Source organism: Pan paniscus, chromosome 7 (genome assembly GCF_029289425.2).
Source record: "Pan paniscus chromosome 7, NHGRI_mPanPan1-v2.0_pri, whole genome shotgun sequence".
Taxonomy (NCBI): Eukaryota; Metazoa; Chordata; class Mammalia; order Primates; family Hominidae; genus Pan; species Pan paniscus.
Window position 1 is genome coordinate 125661519 of NC_073256.2, and position 27599 is coordinate 125689117.

The 27599-nt window shown below is 38.0% G+C and overlaps 1 long non-coding RNA gene across 2 annotated transcripts in view; it reads right to left on the minus strand.

The window, feature by feature from the left end:
- The window catches only part of LOC117981488 (uncharacterized), a 189094-nt gene that overhangs the window by 31231 nt on the left and 130264 nt on the right, over positions 1-27599 (minus strand). For both annotated transcript variants that reach the window (XR_004673035.3, XR_004673036.3), the window contains exon 2: positions 17977-18104. This is a non-coding gene — a long non-coding RNA (uncharacterized LOC117981488). The remainder of the gene's footprint in view (positions 1-17976; positions 18105-27599) is intronic.

The following is a 27599-nucleotide window of genomic DNA, read 5'->3' on the forward strand; positions in this document are numbered from 1 at the left end:
TTTCAACTCCTTTGGATAAATATGAAGGATTGTGATTATTAGATCATATGGTAAAGTTTGTTTAGTAAGAAACCATCAAATTTTCTTCCAAAGTGGCTCCACCATTTTGCATTCCTACCAGCAATGAATGAGAATTCCTGTTCCTCCACTCGCCAGTATTTGGTGTCATTGGTATTCTGGATTTTGGCCATATAAGGGATGTGTAGTGTTACCTCATTTTTAAGTTTCCATTTCCCTAATGACGTGTAATGTGGAGCATCTTTTCATATGCTTATTTGCTATCTATATGGCTTCTCTGATGATGTGTCTGTTAAGGTCTTTGGTCCATTTTAAAATCAGGTTGTTTGTTTTCTTAATGTTGAATTTCAAGATTTCTTTGTGTATTTTGGGTAACAGTCCTTTATCAGATATGTCTTTTACAAATATTTTCTTCCATTCAGTGGCTTGTCTTCTTATGTTCTTGACATTGTCTTCCACAGAGCAGAAGTTTTGAATTGTACTGAAGTCTGTCTTATCAATTATTTATTTCATGGATTGTGCCTTAGGTGTTGTATTGAAAAACTCATTGCCATACCCCAGGTCATCTAAGTTTTCTCCGATTTTGTTTTCTAGGAGTTTTGTAGTTTTACATTTTACATGTATGTCTGTTATCCTCTGTCATCTATTTTGAAGATTAAGAATAGGAAATATCGCCTAATATTCAATAAATTTAACAACTAGGAAGGAGAAGCAGAGATTAGAGAGGAAACAAAAGATGAAAATGGGGAAAAAGAAAAATGAGGCAGATAAAGACATCCGCAAAGCTAAAGAAAGAGGCAGAGAAGCCACAAACACATTGACAAGGGAAACATCAGAAAGACCCTCTACAGAAGTTGATAAGTGGAAAGGCAAAGGCAGACTGGTACTCCACAAATGGAACACGAGTCGTTCTAAGAGAAAGGTTTTCATGGAGAAACAGCTTGGTCAATGGCCTTAAATGAAACAGATAGGTTTCATGAACATACTAGCTAGTTTTGTTTGTTTGTTTTTTCTTCTCTTTTTCTCTTCTAGTTGATTCGGCAGGTGAGTTGTTTGACACTCCTTAGCGAATTTCGACTTCCATGGCCACCGTCCTGCTCATACTAGCTAGTTTTAAGCAATGACAGTCATATGGAAATGATAACTTCTTGGTACTTACTTCTGGGCCAACTGAAGAGGAACTGAAGATAGAATCAGAGAATCCCCGATGTTATGTCAGTTAGCAAAGATTAGCTTCTTTAACGGGTATCCTTGTTATTGTAAAATGACAAGAACTAACTAGAAGTTTATATATCCCTCCTCTAGAAAAAGAGTGAGAAAAACCCAGGACAACAAACAATGTTTACAAAGTATTTTGTTCTCCGTGGGAAAAATAAATAATTTAAAATTTTTTATGGAAGTAATTTATTTATGACTTTAACATAATATACAACTGTCAACATCAATCTCTTTTATATTATTAACTTAAAATAGAATTTTTAAATATTTAGGTATTGTTCATTTTTTAGCTGTTATAGATGACAGCATAACTGTTACTTTTTTAAAAATATCTTTATCAGTTGGAGATGTAGATATTTATGAGTGAAATTACATGATTACTTTGATAAAATCTGGCAAAAAATTTGTGCGGGGTATATAGATAAAACAAGTGCCAAAATATTGATAACTGATAAATTGGGAGGTGGGTTTATAAAGGCTCATTTCATTATTCTCTTTAATATTGTGTACGTTTGAAAATTTTCCGTAACAAAAAGTAAAATTATTTTTCCTTTAACTGCATCAATTACATATAAAATATTTCACTGCGTTTAGAAGTAGCTCAAATGAATGCAGAATCTCAGTTTCACAGTATCATGAAAGAATCTTAGGTAATTTTTGTTACAGAAGTTTCTTTGGTTCCTACTTTTTTTGCGGTGATTTCTACGACTTTATTTTTCATCATTTAACTTTTATTTTCAGAACAACTCAACTGTGTTTTTATAAATTTCCACTTCAGAAACACAGGAAATCCTAAGAGATGGATGAGAACCAGGTACTTAGTGTACAGTTTTTCATTGTGTTTTATTTAACCTAAGTACCAAATTCTAAAAGCAGAAGTGGAAGTGTCTTTATGCCCTGGTTAAAGATGTCTCAATTGTTCCATGAGAAACCTGGAGAAAGAGCTGTATTTGGAAGCCTTGCTTTGGCTATCACCTGAGACTGGTATCCTAGAAGTGCATTGCTAAGTCTCCTGGAGAAGAATGCTTGCCTCTTACTCACACACTGCTTTATTTGCAAGCTGAAGTCTCAGAGGAGACTGCCTGTCTACCCAGCTGCAGAATGTGTATGCAATGATTGCATCTGTTGACATGGAAACTGAAATATAACCGATAAACTACACACCCCAAACAGATTAAAATTGACTTGGGAAAACTATGTAGGGTTATTACAAAATTTATGATAAAACATCTTTTTGCTGCACCTCCCTCTATTTAAAATGATAGCCTATGAAGTAAAATTCTCATAGAAATCATTCTCCCTAACAGAGTTTGGTGGTAGTAGCCAGATTATTGCTGAATAAATCCTTAAAGTGGTATAAAATAGCTGCACATTACAGCAGATAGATGAATGATATAAAAACATATATGCTAAACATATATGTATAAGGCTACTGACATATTTATGAAAAATTATAAGTCCACATAATCTAGGCCCAAACATGTTTGAACATGATAAAAATACAACTGATTTGTTTTAACATGATTTACTATTTCAAAGACATGTATCTACTGTCTTGTTTAATTATATCAACCTAAACATAACAATAGCTATTACTTATTCAGCACTTACTATTTGTGGGAAACTATGTTAAGCTTATTTTATTTAATTCTTGCTATAATTCAATAACTGGAGCCTTTTATTTTTACCCCCACTATAGATGAGAACTGATCTCAAAGAAGTAAAATATCCTGGTCTATAATAGTATGGGATGTGAACCTTGGTCTGAGTAGCTTTAAACTTTAGTTGTATAAACCTGACTTTATTGACTCTCATTTTTACTGTGATGAAAAAAGCTTATTATAACACTGGCAGCCTATAATGGTGGTATTAGAAGAGCTTCCAATGACATGTTTATATAAAGAGTCTCTACTATACCCAGCTTAAATTTAGCTTGCATGCTTCTGTTTTTGACATATCATATTGTACATTCTTAGAGGATAGGAACTGAAACTATCATACTTCACAAAGATGTATTAGTGGTGCTTGATTAACACTCATAATGATTAAAAGTCACACAGCTATAGACAAGTAATAATCAACACTTTTGTAGAAAATTAGTTGTTTAAAGTGAAGACACATTTTTATTTTTCTTGCTGCAATGTGCATATCATGTCTAGGGAGCTAGAACTGGTCATTCAGGGAAACTAAAAAATTATGATTGATAATTCTCTCAATGGTATACACTTAATAAAGCCTTTTTTGTTTTGTTTAGCTTTTGGCCAAGGACCAGGATTAAGGTCATTTGATAGCAACAATACGTTTTTAAAATTTTTTTCTAGGAAAAAATTTAAATGGCAGTGTATACTAAGGAAGAAGAGCAAACTGGGATTATACTTGAACACTTTTGAATGTTCATTGTTTATTGAATTTGTTATGCATTCGAGATTTTAAAAACAACCTCCCATATTATAAAGAGCAAGAGGACAGCTGATGAAGGACATGTCCTACACAAATTCTGAACAGTTTATTTTGTCTTCTTTCAAGTCAGAGGACTGCAGGATCTTTCTTCCCACTTGTTGCTTTGAAGATTTATAGGAAGGGGGAGGTTATTTTGCAGACAGCTGAAATAAAGTTCCAATGTTCTAAATTCCATCTTTGGAAATGAATTGTAGCTTCTAAAACAGGTAGTTCTAATGGTCCATGTATAGCTACATGGAATGTGAAATGGCCTAGGAATTATAATAACTGAATCTTTGGTTAGTCTCTTCTACCATTATCTGGCTATGGATCTCAGACGTTTCTGGGCCACTGTCTTCTCAACTGTCAGATCTCAGTAGGGGGTGCCAAATAATCTTTGTATTCATTTCAGCTCCAATTAGACTCAAACCTTGTGGTACAATGTTTCTGGCTGACCCAACCCTATCCACAATTTCTTTCTTCCTAGACATCTTCCAGTATTGGCCCAGGAGTAACCATGTGTCTAGTTCTGATCAACAAGCTGTTACTGGCTGGGACTCCAGGAAAACTTTTAGGATAGACTGGACTGGAATGTTCCTTTTGGTCTTTTTGTTTTGTTTTGTTTGTTTGTTTCTCTGAGACAGGGTCTTGCTCTGTCATCTAGGCTGGAGTGCAGTGGTGCAATCGCACAGCTCCCTGCAGCCTCTACCTCCCAGGCCCATGTGATCCTCCCACCACAGCCTCTCGAGTAGCTGGGACTACAGTCATGTGCCACCATAACTGGCTAATTTTTTTGTATTTTTTGTAGAGACGAGGTCTCACCATGTTGGCCAGGCTGGTCTCAAACTCTCAAGCCCAAGCAATCCTCCCCCCTTGGCCTCCAAAAATGCTGGGATTACACAGACGGCCACTGTGCCCAGCCCCTTTTGGTCTTTTGAACCTGTGTCCTTCTTGCCTTCAACAAATGCAGTGCCTAGAGGTGCAGCGGGTAACTAGTAACCATAAAATGACGGGCTAAATACTTAGGACAGCAGAGGCAGGAAGGTGAGAAGAATGTGTGTCCCTAATGCTTCCTTGAGAAGCTGCACCAACATTGGCCTGCCTATATCTGGATTTCTTGTTATATGAGAAAAATAAAGCCATAGTTTCAGCCACTGTGGTAGGGTTTACCATTATTTGCAGCAGAACGTAGGCCTGACTGATATGTCTAACACAACACATAAAAGTAACATGCTGTAAATTGAAGAATGGTTCTTATGGGGGCTACAAAGGTTAAAACCATGACTGCTTTCTCCAGGAGTTTGTAATTAATAGAAGGCAAAAGACAAGCACTGAAACAGCCACAATACAAGACAATACATTAAGAAGAGGCACAGTACTAACATTTTAAGCAGGATGTAGTCATATTTGCTTTCAGGGAGAGGTGTGGAAAAATCAAGAAAAGAGCCTTAAAAATATACATTTTAGTATTCTTAGAAGTTTATGCTGCTTCCTAATAATGACATTTCTCATTAAATTATTGATATAGAACTAATAATTAGATAAAGGGCTTTAATGCTGACCTAGAGATTATGCTGATCTCACCAGGATGTCACATTGTCTTGGCTTGACCTTCGAACTAAAATTGTAGCAAATTTTAAAATATATATATATTTAAAATTAGAATTTCATATTTTTGAAATGAAATAGATGATGGTAACCCCGTTTCCTTCTGCTTGATCTGCTGCTGGCTTATGCAGCTACTCCTTGTGCCCTGGTAATTTGCTGTTTGGTACAAATATGTACTAAACTCAGTGCCTGTCTTTCCTTTCTTTTATACACTTGCCTCCACCACTCCCAATGCAACCCTTACCCTAACTATTCGAGTCTTTCCTCAGATGGTATAATCTGATAACTGATTCAACATAGATGAGTTAGTAAATGAAAATGGCTTAGTATGGTACCAGCTCTCCCTCAGTATATATAGTTTTATGACATCTAACCAAATGAAGATAAACCCTGATCTCAAATGGGTTAAAGGAAGCTTTAAAAAATATCAATGTGTGTGCCCGCTCATCTAACCCGGTTTGAATTCAACTGGTCTCCCGTGTGATGCAGGCATGGGTAGGTTTATTCGTTTTGAAGAGAAACCAGGGCATAGGCATGGGTAGGTTTAAAAGCATTCCAGGTATTGCTAATCTACAGTCAAGGTTAAAAACCAGTGGTCCAATCTACATTCAACATGTGTCCACCAGATGCCTGATGTTGCTAGTTACTCTAAAAAGCTACCCTGGGCCTTGAGGGATTAGATGCCTAAAACAGAAATTATTTTGCCCTTGAACTAAAAAGGGAGTTTATTGAAAGAATACTGGATTTTCCCAAGAAAAACACAAGCAACAGTGTTTCTATAGGGTCTATACCCAGTATCAGGAAAGCTGACAGGAACCGACAGCAGCACACTCTCAAGTACTCTCTCTCTCTCTGTTTATTCTTTGTTTTTGCCCTCACATATCTGGTCCATCCTGCTCTTTCAGCAGCCCAGCTTTCTGCCTCTGTAGCTATAAAGGACAGTACTATGGCTACCCAAGGTCACTGCACACATTATACATTTGGGCCCAGAATCTGAAGCTGCACCTACCTAGAGGGCTACCTTTTTCTATTGTTTGTTTGTTTTGTTTTGTTTTGTTTTGAGACAAGGGTCTCACTTTGTCACCAGGCTGAAGTGCAGTCTTGTGAACACAGCTCACTGCAGCCTCAACTTCTTGGGCTCAAGTGATCCTCCTACCTCAGCCTCCCAAGTAGCTGGGACTACAGGCGCATGACACCACGCCAGCCTGGCTAATTTTTGCATTTTTCATAGAGATATGGTTTCCCCATGTTGCCTAGGCTGGTCTCAAACTCCTGAGCTCAAGCAATCTGCCTGCCTCAGCCTCCCAGCACGTGAGCCACCATACCCGGCCAGGGCTGCCTTTACTAATGTAAGCAAAGAGGTCAGTCTGGTGGGACCCACTCTCACAGGTATATTACTACTGGTTGTGGGCAACAATTCTCTAGTTCCCAGCTCCTCCATTTAGGAGACAGACATAGGTTAAAAAGCTTTTTTTTTTTGTCGTCCCAAGTACATAGTCTCTGGAGAGAGAATCTAGCCAGCCCAGCATGATCAGGTTTCCATTCCCGATTGACTGGCTTATGTTCCAAGAAAGGCTAATCTGGTAGAAGCACAGCTGCAGAGGACTCACCTGGTATGGGGAAGAAGACACGTTCAAAAAAGGAGATCACTTATGAGGCAGGCAGTTAACTGAAAAGGTATACTTGATTGCTCAAAGAGCTAAATTTAAACTATGAGAGATAGTTTAAAATTCAAAATGTCTCTTACATGCTGTCAGTGGAATAAGCACATGGGGGAAAAAGTGGTTATATCTGACTGGTGTGTTCTAGAAAAGCGTCACGGAAGAGATACAATTTTTATAGACATTGTGGAGAAAGAGGCAGCCCAGATGGGCAGAAAGATTACAATAAATGAAGACATAGAGGTAAGAATGGGGACTCTTTCAGGTTGATTGGACTACACAATTTAGAATGCAGTGGTAGATAAATCTGGGGCCAGACTATGGAGATTTCTGAAATTCAGGCTGGGAGAAAAGACTCCTTCTAGAAAAGGTATGTTTTTTGAGCAAGAGAAATATATAATCTCTCTCTCTCTTTTTTCTTTTCTTCCTTTCTTTCCTTTATTTCCCTTTCTTTCTTCCTTTCTTTGTTTCTTTCTCTCTTCCTTCCTTCCTTCTTTCTTTCCTTTTCTTTTCTTTTCTTTCTTTTCTTTTCTTCCTTTCTTTCTCTTTTTTGGCAGAGTCTCTCTCACTCTGTCACCCAGGCTGGAGTACAGTGGCACAATCACAGCTCACCACAGCCTTGACCTCCCAGGCTCAGGTGATCCTCTACCTTACCACCTCCACCTCAGCCTCCTGAGTAGCTAGGACTACAGGCGCCCGCCACCACGCCTGGCTAATTTCCATATTTTTTTTGTAGAGACGGGGTTTCGCCATGTTGCCTGGCTGGTCTTGAACTCCTGGGCTCAAGCTATCTGCCCACCTCGGCCTCCCAAAGTATGAGGATACAGGTGCGAGCCACCGCACGTGTAGAAATATATAATCTGACTTGTATTTTAGGAGGCTGGATCTTTTCTAACGTATAAAGTAATAAAGATGACAGATTCTGAAAGTGGATGAGTAGATCAAGCAAGAGACAAGACAGGGTCTAATCTAGGTTGGTGGCAGTAAGAATAAAAAATAAAGAAATTGAAGGCATTTTTGAGGACTATGGGGATTTCAAGCAGCATGCCAGAGGCAAGGAGAGAGCTACTTGGATTAGGAAGCATATTCTCAGGGTTCTGGCTGCATTCGAGTATGGTAAAGTCAATCTTCTATAACAAGTTACTTTTTAAAGTGCCCTATTGAATTTGTGTATTTTACTAGATTCATTCCAACAGTCATTCACTCAACAAACATTTATTGAGTGCCTAATTTGATCAGACTTTTATAGTAGGAGGTGGTTCAGATAAGATGAGTAAGATTAGTCTCTTCTAATGAGGATACAGACAGGAAAACAATGAATGAGAAGACACCATAAAAAAGCCAGATTACCTCATAGGGCTGCTGGGAAGATTAAATGAGATCACGTCTGTAAAATGCTTAGTTAGGCACAGTGCCTGGTACCTAGTAAGCGCTCAGTAAATAGTAGTTATTATTCCATACAAAATCCTGTGAGAGCAAAAAGAAGTGATGAACTGTCTTAGGATGTTGAGGACAGCTTCAGTGAGGAAGTGAGATAATTAACCAGGCAGAGACAAAGATGGACATTCTAGATGGAAGAACTTGCATGAGGAAAAGCATGGTGTGTTCTGACAACACAAAGTATGGCCTGTATAGAGTATAGGAGGGGCATTTGGGAGTGGCACATATAAGACTAGCAAGGTAAGTTGGGCCTAGATTTCAGAGGACCTCGAATGTGAAGCAAAGTTTAGACTTTGTATTTTAGGCAATCAGAAGCAATGACTAGTTTTCCAGCAGAGAGGGTATGAGCAGATTGCTTATTAGGAAAATCACCCAGGGTAGTCTGGAGGATGGATTAGGGGTGAGAGGTGAGAAATAGGTCAGAGGCAAAACAATCATTAAGCTGCTTAAATTGTTCGGACAAGTCAAGTGAGGTAAGGGCATGAATCAAGATGGTTGCAGTAGGAATGGAGTGGCAGAAAAAAATGATAAAGCTCTAAAAGTTTATGAGATCATGTTTTAAAATTTTTTATCTCATTCAAAATGTATTGCATTTTTACCAGCTCACTATTATAATATTAATCTCTTCTAAAACACAGGAAAGATCTTACTTTAGGGAAAAACCAAACCAAAACAAACCTTCACAAATATAACATCCATTATAACATTTTGGGTTAGATTACTTGCCTACATAGTGTGCAAAAGTAATTTCATGTAAATATTTTAATGAGTTGTTTCCATTTTGTGTATTCTTGACAATGTTACTTATATATTTCAAGATTATGGAATAGATGCAGCAAAATCTAAGTATTCTGGTGCTCTGATGAAGAATATCTTTTTCTTACTGGATTACGTGATAACTGCACAGATGACCTAGACACAGGTTGCACATGGAGACACCAGCAGCTTTCCAGGTTGACAACTAACTAAGGCTTACCTTCCTGGCCCCTGGAAAAGATTACGGGGTAATTGCCAGAACTACCAGAGGTCTTATTAATGTAATTATGTGTATGGTAATGCCCATTCATTAAAAACTCAATTAACTAGAAATTTCATATAATAAGACCTTTTTGACTGAGTGCAGTGGCTCATACCTGCAATTCCAGCACTTTGGGAGGCCGAGGTGGGTGAATCACTAGAGGCCAGGAGTTTGAGACCAGCCTGGCCAACATGGTGAAACTCCATCTCTACTACAAATATTAGCCAGGCATGGTGCACGCCTGTAATCCCAGCTATTTGGGAGGCTGAGGCAGGAGAATTGCTTGAATCCAGGAGGCAGAGGTTGCAGTTAGCCGAGACTGTGCCACTGTATTTCAGCCTGGGCTACAGAGCGAGACTCTGTCTCAAAAAAAGAAAGAAAGAAAAAAAAGAAGACCTTTTTTATAGTCCTATGTATAACTCATCCTCATAATGAAAGCACTTGTCAAAACTGTAAAATCTTGTATTTTATTTTAAAACAAACCAGAAACATATTTTATTTTTTAAATTATTTTTGTTGTCTTTTTAAAATTAAACTTTTTATGTTGAGATAATTAGAGATTCATATTCAGTGGTAAGAAATAATACAGAGAAATCCTTTGTACCCTTTGCCCAGTCTCCCCTAATGGCAGTAGCTTGCAAAAGTATAATATAACAACCAGGATATGGCTATTGACATAGGGTAGGCTATTTCTGAGTTCTTTATTCTATTCCATCAAACTACCCACATTTTCCTCCATCAATAGCACACCATTCGATTACTATAGCTGTATAATAGGTCTTAACATTGAGATAGAGTGATTCTTCTCACTTTATGTTTTTTTTTCAAAAATTTTTTAGGTATTGTAGAGTCTCATTTTAGTGCCTTTTATATTTGACTTATTTGAAAAATTTGAAATCCAGGTATATAATATATGGCAATTCCTATAAGCCACAATATTTAATTATTATAATCTCATTACTCAGAATTCTGAATAAACAGGATTTTACTTTTAGACCTTTCTTTTATGGTAGTATTACCATAAGCTAGATTACAAAAGCAAGTAATGGGATCTTCTCTGTCAGTATTTGAAAAACATCTATTCCCATTTAGATATGCCATGAATATCTCAGGTCTCATAACTCTAAGATATTCATCCTTTAAAATAATTTTAAATGCTAAAAGTTGTAATATGTTAAACCAATAGGGTGTTCCATAAAATGTTCTGTTTTATCGACCTTTAGCCATATTTACCTACCTATAACCTTTATAAAGCAATAAATAACTGCAAGCACAGAACATGAACAACAAATCCCAAGACCAGCTTATTGAAATGTAACTTTGTCTTTAAAGAATCTGCTGTGCCATTTACCTTTTGAAAATAAAGGCCAAAAAGGACAAACAAAGCTTCAGAAATGGAAGCTCTGATATTAAATGTACTTGAGTGTGGCGGATATATCTTTATTCATGAGAATGCATGTTTTCACTGGTGGTGCTCTTTTGTAATTGCCTGATTTAATAAATGGGTCAGAATACCTGAGATAAATCTGCAAACTGTTGAATACACTTGCCAATTACTGAATTTTAAAACAATTGGCATCGTAAAATTTTATGCAACCTTCTTTGATATGTGGTACAGCTAATTTCTTTTTGAGGTACGAGGAGTTTTTATTTTCTCCCAGACAATTGATTAAAATATTTGTAGTGTCTTTAAATAATGAAACAGGCTTTTAACACAGTGATCTTTTATTGCTGAAAAATGAGAAATCTAACCCTATCAGAAATCACTGCAGCTTATAATCAAAAGAAACAATATAAAACAAAAATATCCTCGCCATACTTGGCAATGCTTCCTCTATTTAGCTAATGAAATCTTTAAGCAAAAAGAGGTTTTTTATTTTAATTTTTATCAGCTTTATTGAAGTATAATTGACATAAAACAAACAGCATATATTTAAGTGCATAAAAATATATAATAGTCCATAGTAATATATTGTACACTTAAAAGTTTGCTAAGAGGGTAGGTCTCATGTTGTGCTCTTACCACAATAAAGTAAAAAAAAGTGCATAGGTTTTGATGTATGCATACCCCTGTAAAACCATCACCACAAGCTAGATGATAAACATGTCCATTACCTCCAAAAGTTTCCTCATGCTTCTTTTTATTCGTTTATTTAAATTTCAGATTCAGGGGGTACATGTGCAGGTTTGTTACATGGGTATATTGTGTGATGCTGAGGTTTGGGCTTCTAATGAGCTAGTCACCCAAGTAATGAGCATAGTACTCAATAGGTAATTTTTCAACCCTTCCCCCACTCCTACCCTCCCCACTTTTGGAATCTCCAAAGTTTATTGTTCTCATTTTTGTGTCCATGTGTACTCACCGTTTAGCTCTTACTTACAAGTCAGAATATGTGGTATCTGGTTTTCTATTTCTGTATTAATTTCGCTTTGGATAATGCTCATGCCTCTTTTTAATTCTTCCTACCTCCCCTTCCCCAGCGCAGGTAACCACTGATCTGCTTTCTGTCACTATATATTAGTTTGCATTTTCTAAAATTTTATATAAATGAAATTATGCACAGAGTATTTACTCTTTTATTGTTTGGCTTTTTTTTTTTTTACTCTTTTATTCTGGGATTCATTCATGTTGCTGTATGTATCCATTACTTTTCATTCCTGAAGAATGGATATACTACATTTGCTGATCCACTCTCCTGCTGATGGGGCATTTGCATAATTTCCAGTTTTTGGCTATTACAAATAAAAGTGCTGTAAATAGTTGTATACAAATTTTTCTATGGTTCCATTCAAACATATGTTTTCATTTTTCTTGTGTAAATACGTAGGAGTGAAATGGCTGGATCATACAGTAGATGTGTGTTTAACTTTTTAAGAAGCTGTCCAAATTTTTTCCAGAGTGGCTGAGCCACTTCAATTTCCACTAGTGGTGAATGACAATTCCAGTTGTTCCACAATCTCACCAATACCTGGTATGGTCAGTTATTTTCATTGTAGACTCACTGTTGGGTGGTCAGTAGTATCTCATTGCGGTGTTAATTTGCACTTACTTAATGACTAATGATATTAAGCATCTTTTAATATGCTCATTTCCTATTCATATATTTCTTTGATGAAGTATCTGTTTTTTTTTTTTAATGGGTTGTTTTCTTATTATTGAGTTTTGAGAGTTCTTTTTATATTCTAAGTCCCATATCAGATATGTGATTTGCGCATATTACATTTCATTTTATTGTTTTCTCTTATGGATTGTGCCTTTGGGAGGCCAAGGTGGGAGGACAGCTTGAGGCCAGGAGGAGTTCAAGATCACTCTGGGCAACATAGTGAGACCCTGTCTCTACAAATAATAATATAGTAATAATATATTAGGTGGGTGTGGTGGTGCATGCCTGTACTTTGGAGGCTGAGGCAGGAGGATCACTTGAGCCCAGGAATTTGAGGCTGCAATGAGCTGTGATTGCACCACTGCACTCCAGCCTAGGCAACAGAATGAGACCCTGTCTCAAAAAAGAGAAATATTTGTCTAACCAAAAGCCCAAGATCTCAAACTTCTTATACTATATTGTTATTTAGAAGTTTTTTAGTTTTGAGGTTTTACATTAAATATTTGATCCATTTTGACTTAATTTTTGTATATGGTAAAGAGTATGAATCAGAGTAGGCTTTTTATATATGCATAGTCAAGTGTTTCAGAAACATTTGCTGAAAACAATTATCCTTTTTCCATTGCATTACCTTTGGACCTTTGTCAAAAATGTTGCCTATGCACTTATGGATTTATTTCTGGACTCTCTATTCTGTTCCATTGATCTGTTTGTCTGTCTTTATGCCAATTCTGTACTATCTTGAGTACCATCATGCCCTGAAATCAGATAGTATTTGTCTTCCAACTTTGTTCTTCTTTAGTTGGTTACCCAGGTATTATGGCAGAGAATAGAAAACATCTCTCAGTTATTCTAGTTGGTCCTGAGAAGATGGAATCAAAAATTCAGTTCAAGATGGCTCTGTGAGGGATGTGGTCACAGGTAATATATGGTGATGTTTTATTACTTGTATCTTGGACTTTGTTGAACATAGACCATGTTTCAATTATTGTGGCTGGAATCCACATTAGTCCAGTTCTTGATAAATACTAATTACTGTAGTATAGATACATGACAAGTAAGTGCTGAGTATAACTTTCAGAAGTTACCTTTGTCTTTTGAGTCCCTGATGCATCTAGAAAGAAACTTGAGGGAGTTTTAAGGCAAAACTCCATTAAAAATTCAATAGGATTGAGGACTATTTAGTAACATGAAATGACATGTTTATAAATGAGAAACATAGCTAATCTTCTTATCCAATTATCTGCAACAATCCTCAGTAGTCTTTGCCATCCTTTCAGCCCAACCATTAGCTTGAGACCATGCCTGTGAGAAGTGATTAAAAAGTGGGTTGTTTCTATGACTTACTGAGTAGGTACTATTAACTCTGGGTCTTTCTTTTCCTTTTTGTGAAACTGATATTGTCAATATACTCTACCTCAGTTGAGTGTGAAAAATTTACGAATAGGAAATTCTCTCGAAGCTAGACAGCATTATAACTGAGAGCCTAAACTTTGGATTCAGATGAACTGGCTTTAAATATTGACTCTGCCTTGTAGTAGTTATCTGGCTTTGCTTCTGTTACCAAATATCTCTAAATTTCAGTTTATCACTTGGAAATTGAAGATACTATGGTGCGTGCTTGTTAGGATTGTTACAAACATTTACATTAGATAATGTTTATAAAACACTTGGACCATATGCACCTGTATGCAAGTACTGTTATGCACTAGGTCAAGGATTCCCAAACTTGCCTGCACAGTAGCATTACTTGGGACCTTAAAAAAAATTTTAAACCACAATCACTTGGGATGAGACACAGAGATCAATATATTTTGAAACTCCTCAGGAAAATCCAATGTGCACACAACTTGGGAATCATTACCCTAGGTGATTTATATAAATTACCTTAATTTTATAACACTCTATAATTTACACTTTACTTCCATTTTATAGATGAGAAAACTGAGGTTCACACTGAGTGTGTTGAGTAAAGTCATACAGCAAATAGAGCTTAAAAGATTCAAACTCAGGTTGTCTGACCTCAAAATCCCTGCTTTTAACTATTTTGCTGTATTTCTTTAAGCAAGGTTCTTAGAAATTCAATTTTTAGAAAATGCAATCTATAGCCAAAATTATATTGTAAATATTTGGCCCAGATTTGTGACTAAAGAAATGAGAGAATTGGAAACATTTTGATGCCATTTGTGAAGGAGTCTATCATAACCCATTAATATAATCTAACAAAATCAATGAAAATTCATGATCAGGGTTTCAGTATTAGTATCCTGGAGTTAACTCTGGTAGATTACACAATGTAGCTCTATATGCGCTTTATATTTTTTTTCCAGTCCTTGCAGTAGTCAAACAAAGTCCAAGCCACTAGTCAGAGCTTCTACCCAGTGTTTTCCTGAGAATAATTCCCAGATGTGCTGCATGTACAATAGCCAAGATAACCTGATGACTAGTTTTTGGAATGCTACTCTGTTTGCTATAAAATGCATTCCTATGGGCATGTAATTTACTCCCTACACACCTAATTTAAGATATAGATGAACCAACATCACAGTTCTAGTGGGAACACTACGACAGGCTTTGGTATCTAAGTGGCAGATGGCTCTGAACATCACCATTGGCTATTGCTCTCCCAGGCTTATAAACAAGTTACATGAACTGAGCAAAAAATGACACTTCTGCATACATGATGACATAATTATGGGTGTAAACCTAATCTTAGAGAAGAATCCCAAAAGAGCTTATGTCAGTACAAATTGTAAAGACATTACCATAAGGGCATTTTTTGGATTTCTTTACTTCCATAGCAATTGCAAAGAACTCAATGTTATTTGACAGCAATTCTATTATTGTGAGAAGTTTCTGCTTAAGTAGTAGGCAACTATTCTTCAGTCCTACCTGGCATTTTGAGGCTGAGGACTCTCCAGACTTCATCCACTGAAAGAACAGTGGTTTGTTTTCAATGTAACACACTGATGCAAATCAAGAAGTTAATAATACTTTGACATTATGAAAAGTGTTTTCCCACAAGATAGCTCCAAAACTACCAGATGTTATTTTCCAGGAGGCAATAAAATACTCAGCAAGGTTGATTTTTGTTTTAATTTAAGATTTTCTTTTTTCACAAAGGGGAAACAGTTTATTTTCCTCTTATGTTTATAAAAATATTACCTACTCTTTGTAAAATATCCAAGCCATACAAAAAGGTATAATGAAGAAAAAAATCACCTGAAATCTCACTATGCAGTGAGAACCTCTAGGTATGTAGGTGTTCCCCTCTCCATCCTATCCTCCCCCCTTCCTATTATCTATCTATTTATCTACCATATTTGTCTAAAAAAAGTCAATATATACACATGCATGGGGAAAAAACCTAATGTTAGATAATGACATAAAACAAAAAGCAAAGTTCCCTTCTCTGTTCTTTTCCATTCCTAAACCAGTTTTCCAGAGGTTAAATGTTTGTTTTCTCACAATTATTTACACAGATGACTCCAAATAACATGATTTTACTGACATTTTCTTGGTTTATCAACTTTGGATATCATTTGTTGGCTCCCAGCTACAGAGAGTAAAGATTTAGTTCACTCATTTACTTCCTATTTCTTTTTCCTTACTATCAGTTTTAATAATTATATCACTATTTTGATTTCTATTTGTTACTATCTAGCTTTAAATATTATACTGAAATTGCTACTGATTACTCCATCAACTGTCAAATTTATCTCTACACTTTTCATGTGAGTAAGATGATATTAACATTAGTATTTAAACTTCCACCTCTCTTGCCCATTTTTCAAGTCTCACTTTTTAGATTTATCATATTTATTTATTTTTCTTCTGCAAGAATCTAAAATGAAGGAGACCTTCATTAAACCCTTCTCTTCATTACATCCAACCTGTGTAATATAATTCCACTAAGCCTTGGTAGTGAGTTACATTTTCATTTTCTTAAAAGTATCTTTGGATTAGCAGAAGTTTCTAATTTTGATAAAGTCCATTTTATAATTTTTTTCTTTTATAGTTGGTGCTTTTTATATACCAAAGATCATTGCCTATTCCATGTCTGCAAAGATATTCTTTATGCTTCCTTCTAGGAACTTTACAATTTTCTCTTTTATTTTTAGATTAACAGTCCACTTAAGGCTAATTTTTTTAAAGATAGGGTCTCACTACATTGCCCAACTAGTCTTGCATTCCTGGATTCAAGCAATCCTGCCAACTGGACCCCCTAAAGCTCTGAGATTACAAGCATGAGCCACTGAGCCTGGCTCTGGTAAAATTTTAATACATTGTGATATACAGGTCAGAATATACAGATATGCAGTTGTTCCAGCATCATTTACTGAAAAGATTTTCTTTCCCCTATTGAATTGCCAATATATTTGTCAATTGGCTGAATATATGGGAAGGTCTACTTCTGGATTTTTTATTCTGTTTAATTCATCAATTGGCCTTTTCTTAAGCAAATAACACACTGTCTTAATTAATGTAGTGCTATAATAAGTCTTAAAATCAGTTATCCTAAGTCCTCCAACATTTTTCTTTTACTTTTTTCAAGATTTTGACTATCTTAGGTCCTTGCATTTGCATATAACATAACATTTCATGTTAGATTATTAATTTCCACCAAGAACCCATTCTGAGTTAGAAGTAGGTCAATCTTACCGATCACTTAGGGGAGAAGAACAGCTTTACAATATTGAGTCTTGCAACCAACCAAGTGCATGACATATACATACATTTATTAAGCTTCTTAATTTCTTTTTTTCTGTTTTGTGGTTTTCAAAGTGGAGATCCTTTATACCTTTTCTTAAACTTATACATTTTTATATTTTTGACACTATTATAAAGGGTATTTATTTTTAAATGTTATTTTCCAATTGTTCATTGAAACAATATAGAAATACTGACTTTGTATCTTACAGCCTTGCTGAATACACTTACTGGAGCTAATAGATTTTTGGAAACATACAGAACCATGTTGTCTGTGAATAAAATCAGTTTCATTTCTGCTTTTCCAATCTTTAGTCTTCATTTACCCATTTCTTTATATGTTATATCCATCTTTTCCTGTAGATGTTTTAACATATTTGTCATAGTTATTTTAAAGTCTCTTTCTGCCAATTCTAACACCTAGGTCCTTGGTTGGTCACCTTCTATTTAGTATAAGTCACATTTTCCCATTTCATCACATGTCTAGTAATTTTTTTTGTTATGCTTTGAGTAATAGATTGCAGAGACTCTCGATCTTCCTCTGAAAAGTGGTGAAGTCTTGTTCTAGCAGGCAGTTAAATTACAGATAGATTGCTTTTAACTGGGGGAGGTCTGGTTTTCTCCTGTCAAGACAAGTCTATGTTTCAGTCTTGATGCTCTTTTGATGCATGTAGTCTCTATTCCTAATTCAATGGAAAGCCTGAAGTGTTTACCAAGCCCTTCTAACTTGGCTAGACTTAAACTCCAAAATTTCTCTTACCTGTAGTGGGCAGCCAAAACTCTCGGCTTAGCTCCTTGAACCCTTCCCAGCGTTACCTTCTGCTAGGCTCCTGAGGTTCTCACTGGCACAATCGCAGTTGAGTCATTTGGCCGTTGATTTTGTTTTTACTGTAGAATCAAAACAACAACAACAACAACAAAAGCTGTAATAAAAAGTCTCCCAGCAAAGAAAAGCCCTGGGCCCAATGGCTTCACCGCTGAATTTTGCCAAACATTTAAATAAGAATTAATACCAATCCTACTCAAACTATTCAAAAAAACCGAGAAAGAAATCCTTCCAAGCTCACTCTATGAGGCCAGTATTACCCTGATACCAAAACCAAAGACATGTCAAAAAAAGAAAACTATACCCAATGTCCCTGATAAACATTGATGCAAAAATACTCAACAAAATACTAGTTTCACTCGAGTCCCTGTGAAGAGACCACCAAACAGGCTTTGTGTGAGCAATAAAGCTTTTAATCACCTGGGTGCAGGCAGGCTGAGTCCGAAAAGAGAGTCAGCGAAGGGAGGTAAGGGTGGGGCCGTATTATAGGATTTGGGTAGATAAAGGAAAATTACAGTCAAAGGGGATTTGTTCTCTGGCGGGCAGGAGTGGGGGTCGAAAGGTGCTCAGTGGGGGAGCTTTTTGAGCCGGGATGAGCCAGGAAAAGGACTTTCACCAGGTAATGTCATCCGTTAAGGCAAGGACCGGCCATTTTCACTTCTTTTGTGGTGGAATGTCATCAGTTAAGGCGGGGGAGGGCATTTTCACTTCTTTTGTGATTCTTCAGTTACTTCAGGCCATCTGGGCGTATACGTGCAAGTCACAGGGGATGTGATGGCTTGGCTTGGGCTCAGAGGCCTGACAACTAGCACATTTAATTAAACAAGGTATTAAAAAGATCATTCAACATGATAAAGTGGGATTTATCCCAGGGATGCAAGAATGGTTCAACATATGCAAACCAATGAGATACATCACATCAACAGAATGAAGGACAAAAACCATATGAGCATTTCAATTGAAGCTGAAAAAGCATTTGAAAAAATTCAACATTGCTTTACCAAAAAAAGCCTCGAAAAACTGGGTATAAAAGGAACATACCTCAATATAATAAAAGCCATATATGACATAACAGACATAACAGACCCACAGCTAGTATCATACAGAATGGGAAAAAACTGAAAGCCTTTCCTCTAAGTTCTAGAATATGACAAGGGTGCCCAGTATTGCCACTGTTATTCAACATAGTACTGGAAGTCCTAGCTAGAAAAATCAGACAAGAGAAGGAAATAAAGGGCATCAAATTGGAAAGGAAAACGTCAAATTATTCTTTTGCAGAGGATATGATTTTATATTTGGAAAAACCTAAAGGCTCCACCAAAAAACTATTAGAACTGATAAATAAATTCATAAAGTTGCAGGATACAAAATCAACATAGAAAAACCAACAGCATTTCTATTATGTATGCCAACAGTGAACAATCTGAAAAAGAAATCAAGAAAGTGATCCCATTTAAAATAACCACAATAAAATAAAATACCTAAGAATAAACTTAACCACAGAAATGAAAGATTTCTACAATGGCCATTATAAAACTTTGATGCAAGAAATTAGAGAAGATGCTGAAAACATAGAAAGATATTCCATGTTCATGGATTGGAATAATCAATATTGTATTGTTAAAATGTTCATACTACCTAAACCAATCTACAGATTCACTGCATACCCTATCAAAATACCAAGGACATTCTTCACAGAAATAGAAAACAATCCTAAAATTTATACGGACCCATAAAGACCCAGAATAACCAAAGCCATTCTGAGCAAAAAGAGCAAAACTCACATGACTGAGCTCAAATTATACTACAGAATTACAGTAACCAAAACAGCATGGTACTGGCATAAAAATAGATATGTAGAACAATGGAACAGAAGAGACAAACAAAAAACAAATCCATACATCTACCATGAACTCATTTTCAACAAAGGTGCCAAAAACATACATTGGCAAAAGAATAATCTCTTCAATAAATGGTGCTGGGAAGACTGGACATCAACATGCAGAAGAATAAAACTAGACTCCTATCTCTCACCATGTACAAAAATCAAATCAAAATGGATTAAAGACAAATTTATGACCTCAAAACTATGAAACTACTAAAAGAAAACATTGGGGGAAACTCTCTAGGACATTGGTTTGGGCAAATATTTCTTGTGTAATACCCTACAAGCACAGGCAAGCAAAGCAAAAATGGAAAATAGGATGCATAAAGTTAGAAAGCTTCTGCACAGCAAAGGAAACAATCAACAAAGTAAAGAGAGAACCCAGACAATGGGAAAAATATTTGCATATTATCCATCTGACAAAGGATTAATAACCAGATGTATAAGGAGCTCAAGCAACTCTATAGGAAAAAATCTAATAATCAGATTAAAAAATGGGCAAAAGATATGAAGAGACATTTTTCAAAATAAGACAAATAGCAAGGAGGTATATGAAAAGGTGCTCAACATTGTTGATAATCAGAGAAATGCAAATCAAAACTACAGTGAGATATTATCTCATGCCCATTAAAATGGCTTATATCCAAAAGAAAGGCAATAACAAATGCTGGTGAGGATGTGGAGAAAGGGAACCGTCATACACTATTGATGGGAATGTAAATTAGTACCACCACTATGGAGAATAGCTTGGAGGGTCCTCAAAAAACTAAAAATAGATCTATCATATGATCCAACAATCACACTGCTAGGTATATACCCAAAAGAAAGGAAATCAATATAGCAAAGAGATATCTGCACACCCATGTTTATTGCAGCACTACTCACAATAGCCAAGATGTGGAATCTAGGTAAGTGTCCACCAACACAAGAATGGATAAAGAAAATGTGGTACATATATACAATGGAGTATTATTCAGCCATAAAAAAAGAGTGAGATCCTATCATTTGGAATAACATGGATGGAACTGGAGGACATTATGTTAAGTGAAATAAGCCAGGCACAGAAAGACACACTTTGCATGTTCTCACTCATTTGCTGGAGCTAAAAATCAAAACAATTGAACTCATGGAGATAGAGAGTAGAATGATGTTGCCACATGCTGAGAAGGGTTGTGGGAGTGGGGAAGTGAGACTGGTTAGCGGGTATGAAATATAGTTAGAATGCACAAGATCTAGTCTTTGACAGCATAACAGGGTGATTTTAGTCAACAATAATTTATTATAAATCTAAAAATAACTAAAATAGTATAGTTGGAATGTTTGTAACACAAAGAAATGACGAATCCTTCAAGTGGTGTATACTCCATTTACCCTGATGTGATTATTACACATTGTATGCCATATCAAAATATCTTAAGTAGCCCATAAATATATACACCTACTATGTATCCATAAACATTTTTAAAAAATCAAAATCTTAGGAGTAAATTTAACCAAGGAGGTAAAATATCTGTATACTAAAAACTATAGAAATAGAAGATGACACAAATAAAAGATATCTGGCGTTCATGAACTGGAAGAATTAAGATGTCCATACTAACTAATGTGAGCTACAGATTCAATGCCACCCTATCAAAATTCGAACATCATTTTTTACAGAAATAGAAAAAACAATCCTAAAATTCATATGCACCCAAAAAAGACCCTAAATACCCAAAGCAACTGAGCAAAAAGAACAAAGCTCGAGGCATCACACTACCTGATTTCGAAGTATATTACAAAACTATTGTCATCAAAACAGCATGGTAATGGCATAAAAACACACACGTAGACCAATAAAACAGCATAGGAAGTCCAGAAATAAATCCATTCATTTACAGTCAATTTATTTTTGATAAAGATGTCAAGAACACAGAATGGGAAAAGGACAGTATCTTTAATAAGTAATATTGGGAAAACAGGATCTTCATATGCAGAAGAATGAAATTGACCCCTTTCATGGATCATGAAGTAAATTTTTATGTGTGTTTAAATGAAATTCTTTATTTTCATTAATTTATTTAAAGATTGCACATGTATTAGAGTTCTTTATTTTCTTTTCATAGGGAAATAATTATCTTTGCAAGGTAGTCTTAGATTTTTCATTCAAGTATTTATTGCTAGGTAACAAATTACCTCAAACTTAATTGCTTAAAACAAAAAATAGTTCATTTGTCCATGGTTCTGTGGATCAGGAAGTCAGGGATTGGCTATGTAGTTTTTCTTCTTCATGAGGTGTCTTGGTGTCTTGAGGGTGCTGGGATGGCTGGAGGTCTAACATAGTCTCACACATATGGTGGGAGATTTGCTGATTCCTGACTGAGGACTCAGCACTCAGCTGGAGCTGTCATCAGAGACCTTGATTTTTCCCCACAGAGTTCTCTCCATGTGGCTGTCTGGGCTTCCCCAAAGCATAGTGGCTGAATTTACTGAAGGTGCATTATAAGCAGTAAAAATAGAAGATGTATAACTTTTAAGGCCCAGGTTCAGAAGTCACAAAGCATAACATTTGCCATTGATCAAAATAGGTACTAAGACTAGTGCAAATTCAGTGGTAGAGAAACTAGGCAAAGCCCTCATGACTAATCACCTCTTAAAAGTCCCACTCCCAATACCATTACTGTGGCAATTAAATTTTAACATCAGTTTTGGTGAGGACATTCAAACCATAACAGTCATATTCCAAAAGAGCATGTCAAATGGGTATGTGTTATGATATATATACCCATTTATATATATAAATTAGAAGGCTGTGCAGAAGCCTTCTAACTTTATGGATCCCATTTCTCCATTTTTGCTTTGCTTGCCTGTGCTTGTAGGGTATTACACAAGATATATATATACTCCCTCTCCCCCTCCCCCTCCCCCTCCCTCTCCCCACGGTCTCCCTCTCCCTCTCTTTCCATGGTCTGCCTCTGATGCCGAGCGGAGGCTGGACTGTACTGCTGCCATCTCAGCTCACTGCAACCTCCCTGCCTGATTCTCCTGCCTCAGCCTGCCGAGTGCCTGCGATTGCGGGCGCGTGCCGCCACACCTGACTAGTTTTCGTATTTTTTTGGTGGAGACGGGGTTTCGCTGTGTTGGCTGGGCTGGTCTCCAGCTCCTAACCGCAAGTGATCCGCCAGCCTCGGCCTCCCGAGGTGCCAGGATTGCAGACGGAGTCTCGTTCACTCAGTGCTCAATGGTGCCCAGGCTGGAGTGCAGTGGCGTGATCTTGGCTCACTACGGCCTCCACCTCCCAGCCACCTGCCTTGGCCTCCCAAGGTGCCGAGATTGCAGCCTCTGCCCGGCCGCCACCCCGTCTGGGATGTGGGGAGTGCCTCTGCCCGGCCGTGACCCCGTCTGGGAGGTGAGGAGCGTCTCTGCCCGGCCGCCCCGTCTGAGAAGTGAGGAGCCCCTCCGCCCGGCAGCCACCCCATCTGGGAAGTGAGGAACGTCTCCGCCCGGCAGCCACCCTGTCCGGGAGGGAGGTGGGGGTCAGCCCCCGCCAGGCCAGCCGCCCCGTCCGGGAGGGAGGTGGGGGGGGTCAGCCCCCTGCCCGGCCAGCTGCCCCATCCGGGAGGTGAAGGGTGCCTCTGCCCGGCCGCCCCTACTGGGAAGTGAGGAGCCCCTCTGCCCGGCCACCACCCCGTCTGGGAGGTGTACCCAACAGCTCATTGAGAACGGGCCATGATGACAATGGCGGTTTTGTGGAATAGAAAGGGGGGGAAGGTGGGGAAAAGTTTGAGAAATCGGATGGTTGCCATGTCTGTGTAGAAAGAAGTAGACATGGGAGACTTTTCATTTTGTTCTGTACTAAGAAAAATTCTTCTGCCTTGGGATCCTGTTGATCTGTGACCTTACCCCCAACCCTGTGCTCTCTGAAACATGTGCTGTGTCCACTCAGGGTTAAATGGATTAAGGGCGGTGCAAGATGTGCTTTGTTAAACAGATGCTTGAAGGCAGCATGCTCGTTAAGAGTCATCACCACTCCCTAATCTCAAGTACCCAAGGACACAAACACTGCGGAAGGCCGCAGGGTCCTCTGCCTAGGAAAACCAGAGACCTTTGTTCACTTGTTTATCTGCTGACCTTCCCTCCACTATTGTCCTATGACCCTGCCAAATCCCCCTCTGCGAGAAACACCCAAGAATGATCAATAAAAAAAAAAGAAAAAAAAGATATATATATATATATATATATATATATACACACCTATATGTATATATAGGTTTTCATCTATAGCTCCTGGCTCCTAACCCCCATAGCCCTTGTTACAGTCATTTTTAAATAATGTTGGGTGTGTTAGACCTCAGGGACAGGCCTATGACCTTCTCCTGCCCACCATTCACCTGCCCCAAGGCAGGACTCTACTCTTGCCCTGCCTTTCTGATTGTGAATCTTAAGGCCCTCCTCAGAAGGTCCTGCCCTACACCCTGGAGGAAGGAACGCTGATGTCATGAAGTTCCATAAAAACACAAGAAAACTTGGTTCAGAGAGCTTCAAGATAGCTGACCATGTGGGGGTTCCTGGAGAGTAGTGGGCCCAGGGAGGGCATGAAGCTCTACGTCCCTTCCCCATTCCTCACCCTACACATCTCTTCATCTGTATCCCTTGTAGTATCCTTTACAATAAACCAGCAAATGTACGTATGTGTTTCCCTGAGTTCTGTGAGCCATCCCAGCAAATTAATCGAACCCAAAGAGGGGGTCATGGGAACCCCAACTTGAAGCCAGTGGGTCAGAAGTTCCAGAAGCTCAGACTTGAGATTGGTGTCTGAAGGGAGCAGGTGCAGTCTTGTGAACTGAGACCCCGGCCTGTGGGACCTGACACTGTCTCCAGGTAAACAGTGTCAGAATTGAATTGGAGGACACCTAGCTGGTGTCTGCTGCTTGGTGTTGGGAGGAGAAATCCACACACGTATTTGATCATGGCAGTCATCTGTGTTGATTGTTGTGGCTGGTGTGAGAGTAGAGGAAAGATGCGGTTTGAGAGTTTTTCCCAATATAATGGGTGCTATTGTAATGCTCTTTGGAAACACAGTCCACTCATGCTATCTAATGTTCTTCCTAGTTTACTAAAAACTTTTTATTTTGAAAAATCTCAAAATATATAATAATAGAGAAAACAGTATAATGTACACCATGTATGTGTTCTGTGTTTTCTTAGGTTCTTTCTCTATTTGGCATACATTCATCACAGGACAAACTTTTTTTTTTTTTTTTTTTTTTTTTTTGAGATGGAGTCTTGCTCTGTTGCCCAGGCTGGAGTGCAGTGGTGTGATCTTGGCTCACTGCAACCTCTGCCTCCCAGGTTCAAGAGATTCTCTTGCCTCAGCCTCCCAAATAGCTGAGATTACAGGCATGCACCACCATATCCAGCTAATTTTTGTAGTTTTATTAGAGACTGGGTTTCATCGTGTTGGCCAGGCTTGTCTCAAACTCCTGACCTCAAGTAATCCACCCACTTCCGCCTCCTAAACTGCTGGGATCACAGGCATGAGCCACCGCGCCCAGCCCAGACCAACTTTCTTAACTGTATTTTCTTTTCTGTGTTCTTGATGCTCTGGAATTTGGGGGCCTTACACACCTGAGGAGAGACTGCCCCTCCCAAGATTTGTTAATTCTTTTTTTTTTTTTTTTCTTCTTCTTTTTGAGATGGAGTTTCACTCTTGTTGCCCAGGCTGGAGTACAATGGCATGATCTCGGCTCACCGCAACCTCTGCCACCCGAGTTCAAGCAATTCTCCTGCCTCAGCCTCCCAAGCAGCTGGGATTACAGGCATGCGCCACCACACCCTGCTAATTTTGTATTTTTAGTAGAGACAGGGTTTCTCCATGTTGGTCAGGCTGGTCTTGAACTCCTGACCTCAGGTGATCCACCTGCCTCGGCCTCCCAAAGTGATGGGATTACAGGCATGAGCCACCGCTCCCAGCCAAGACCTGTTAATTCTTAAAGGTCATAAACAACTTATTTGGGAGCATGACTCTCATATGCAAACCAACCATCTCTTTATCTCTCATGCATTGAGCCAATATTTCCCCTGCTCAAAATCATCCCAAGGCCAGGTACCAGTCAACTAGAGACCATCTCTATAGCCCAGAGCCCACCAGAATTATTCAAACTGGCCAGTCTTAAGCTATTTACTCTGCCATACTTTGCCTTTTCCATGGAAACCCCAAATAAAGGCTTTGGGCTAGATTTTTCTCTTGCTCCTGTCTTCTGCCTCCTGACCACACTGGTGCTTCCCCTATGGCCCTGTGTGGCATGACGTGCCCCCTCCTTTCAGAAAATTAGTAATAAAAATCTTCCAATGGCGTTAGCCTTTTTGTGCCAGCACTTAGTCACCTCCTTAAATTAAAATCCCTTGGGTACAAATGAGACAGTATGCATTACCCAGTTTCACCAATCCAGCAGTTAGCAACTCATGGCCAATATTGTTTCATTTAAATACCCACATTCTTTTCTACCCCTCCCCTGCAATATTTAGAAGCTAATTCTGCGTCTCATATAATTTTATCTGTAAATATTCCGGTGCGTGTGTCTGTTTATATATGAATGTATGTATCTATGCATATTTTTTCTTCAAATATTATCTCAATATCCTTATCTCAGCAAATAATTTTTAAATATCAGAAATATTCATACAAATATTTTCAATTGTCTCATAAATGTAATTTAAAAAAAAAATTTTTTAAATTAGGTCCAGGCTGGGCATGATGGTTCCTGCCTATAATCCCAGCACTTTGAAAGGCCAAGGTGAGGCAGGAGGATTGCGTGAGCCCAGAAATTAAAGGCTACAAAACCACCTTTACAAAATTATGACTGAGACAGTGAAAGAGATCTAACTTAACTGACTCCATCTTGCTTCTAACCTCCAAGCTGTCCTTGTTCATTCCTGGGTATAGGCTGAACTAACTTTGGGAGAAATTTACTTTGTAGTTTAAAACAAAGACAGTCCTTTCCCAAAGCGGACCTCATACTTGCCTGGGGATTAGATTGCCTTTGTAGGACTAACATTAGCCACAAGATTAGAAATTATGGTTTAGGAGTCAAGCAGCTGGAAGCTACAAGATCCTGACCCTCCTTAAACTGCTCCTAAGGTCAGTGCTTGACATGTTTCGCAGATCCTGTACTTGATGGATCAGCTGGCACCACCCTGATCAATAAACTTGCTCATCTGATCTTGTGGCCCCCTACACAGGAACTGACTGAGCACAAGAAGACAGCTTCAACTCACTATGATTTCATCTCTGACCAATCAGCACTCCAGGCTCACTGGCTTCTCCCCCACCTACCAAGTTGTCCTTAAAAACTCTGCTCCCCAAATGCTCGGGGAGACTGATTTGAGTAATAATAAAACTCTGATCTCCCACACAGCCAGCTGTGCATGAATTACTCTTTCTCTGTTGCAATTCCCCTGTCTTGAGAAATTGGCTCTGCCTGGGCAGTGGGCAAGGTGAACCCATTGGGTGGTTAGAGCTAATAGTGAGCTATGATTATACTACCGCACACCAGCTTGGGCAATGGAGCAAGACCCTGTCTCTGTAAATAAATAAATAAATAATAAGAATTCAAATGAAGTCTGCATATTGCAACTAGTTGATGTGTCTTTTTATTCTCTTTTTAAAATATAGGTTTCTTTCTAAATTCTT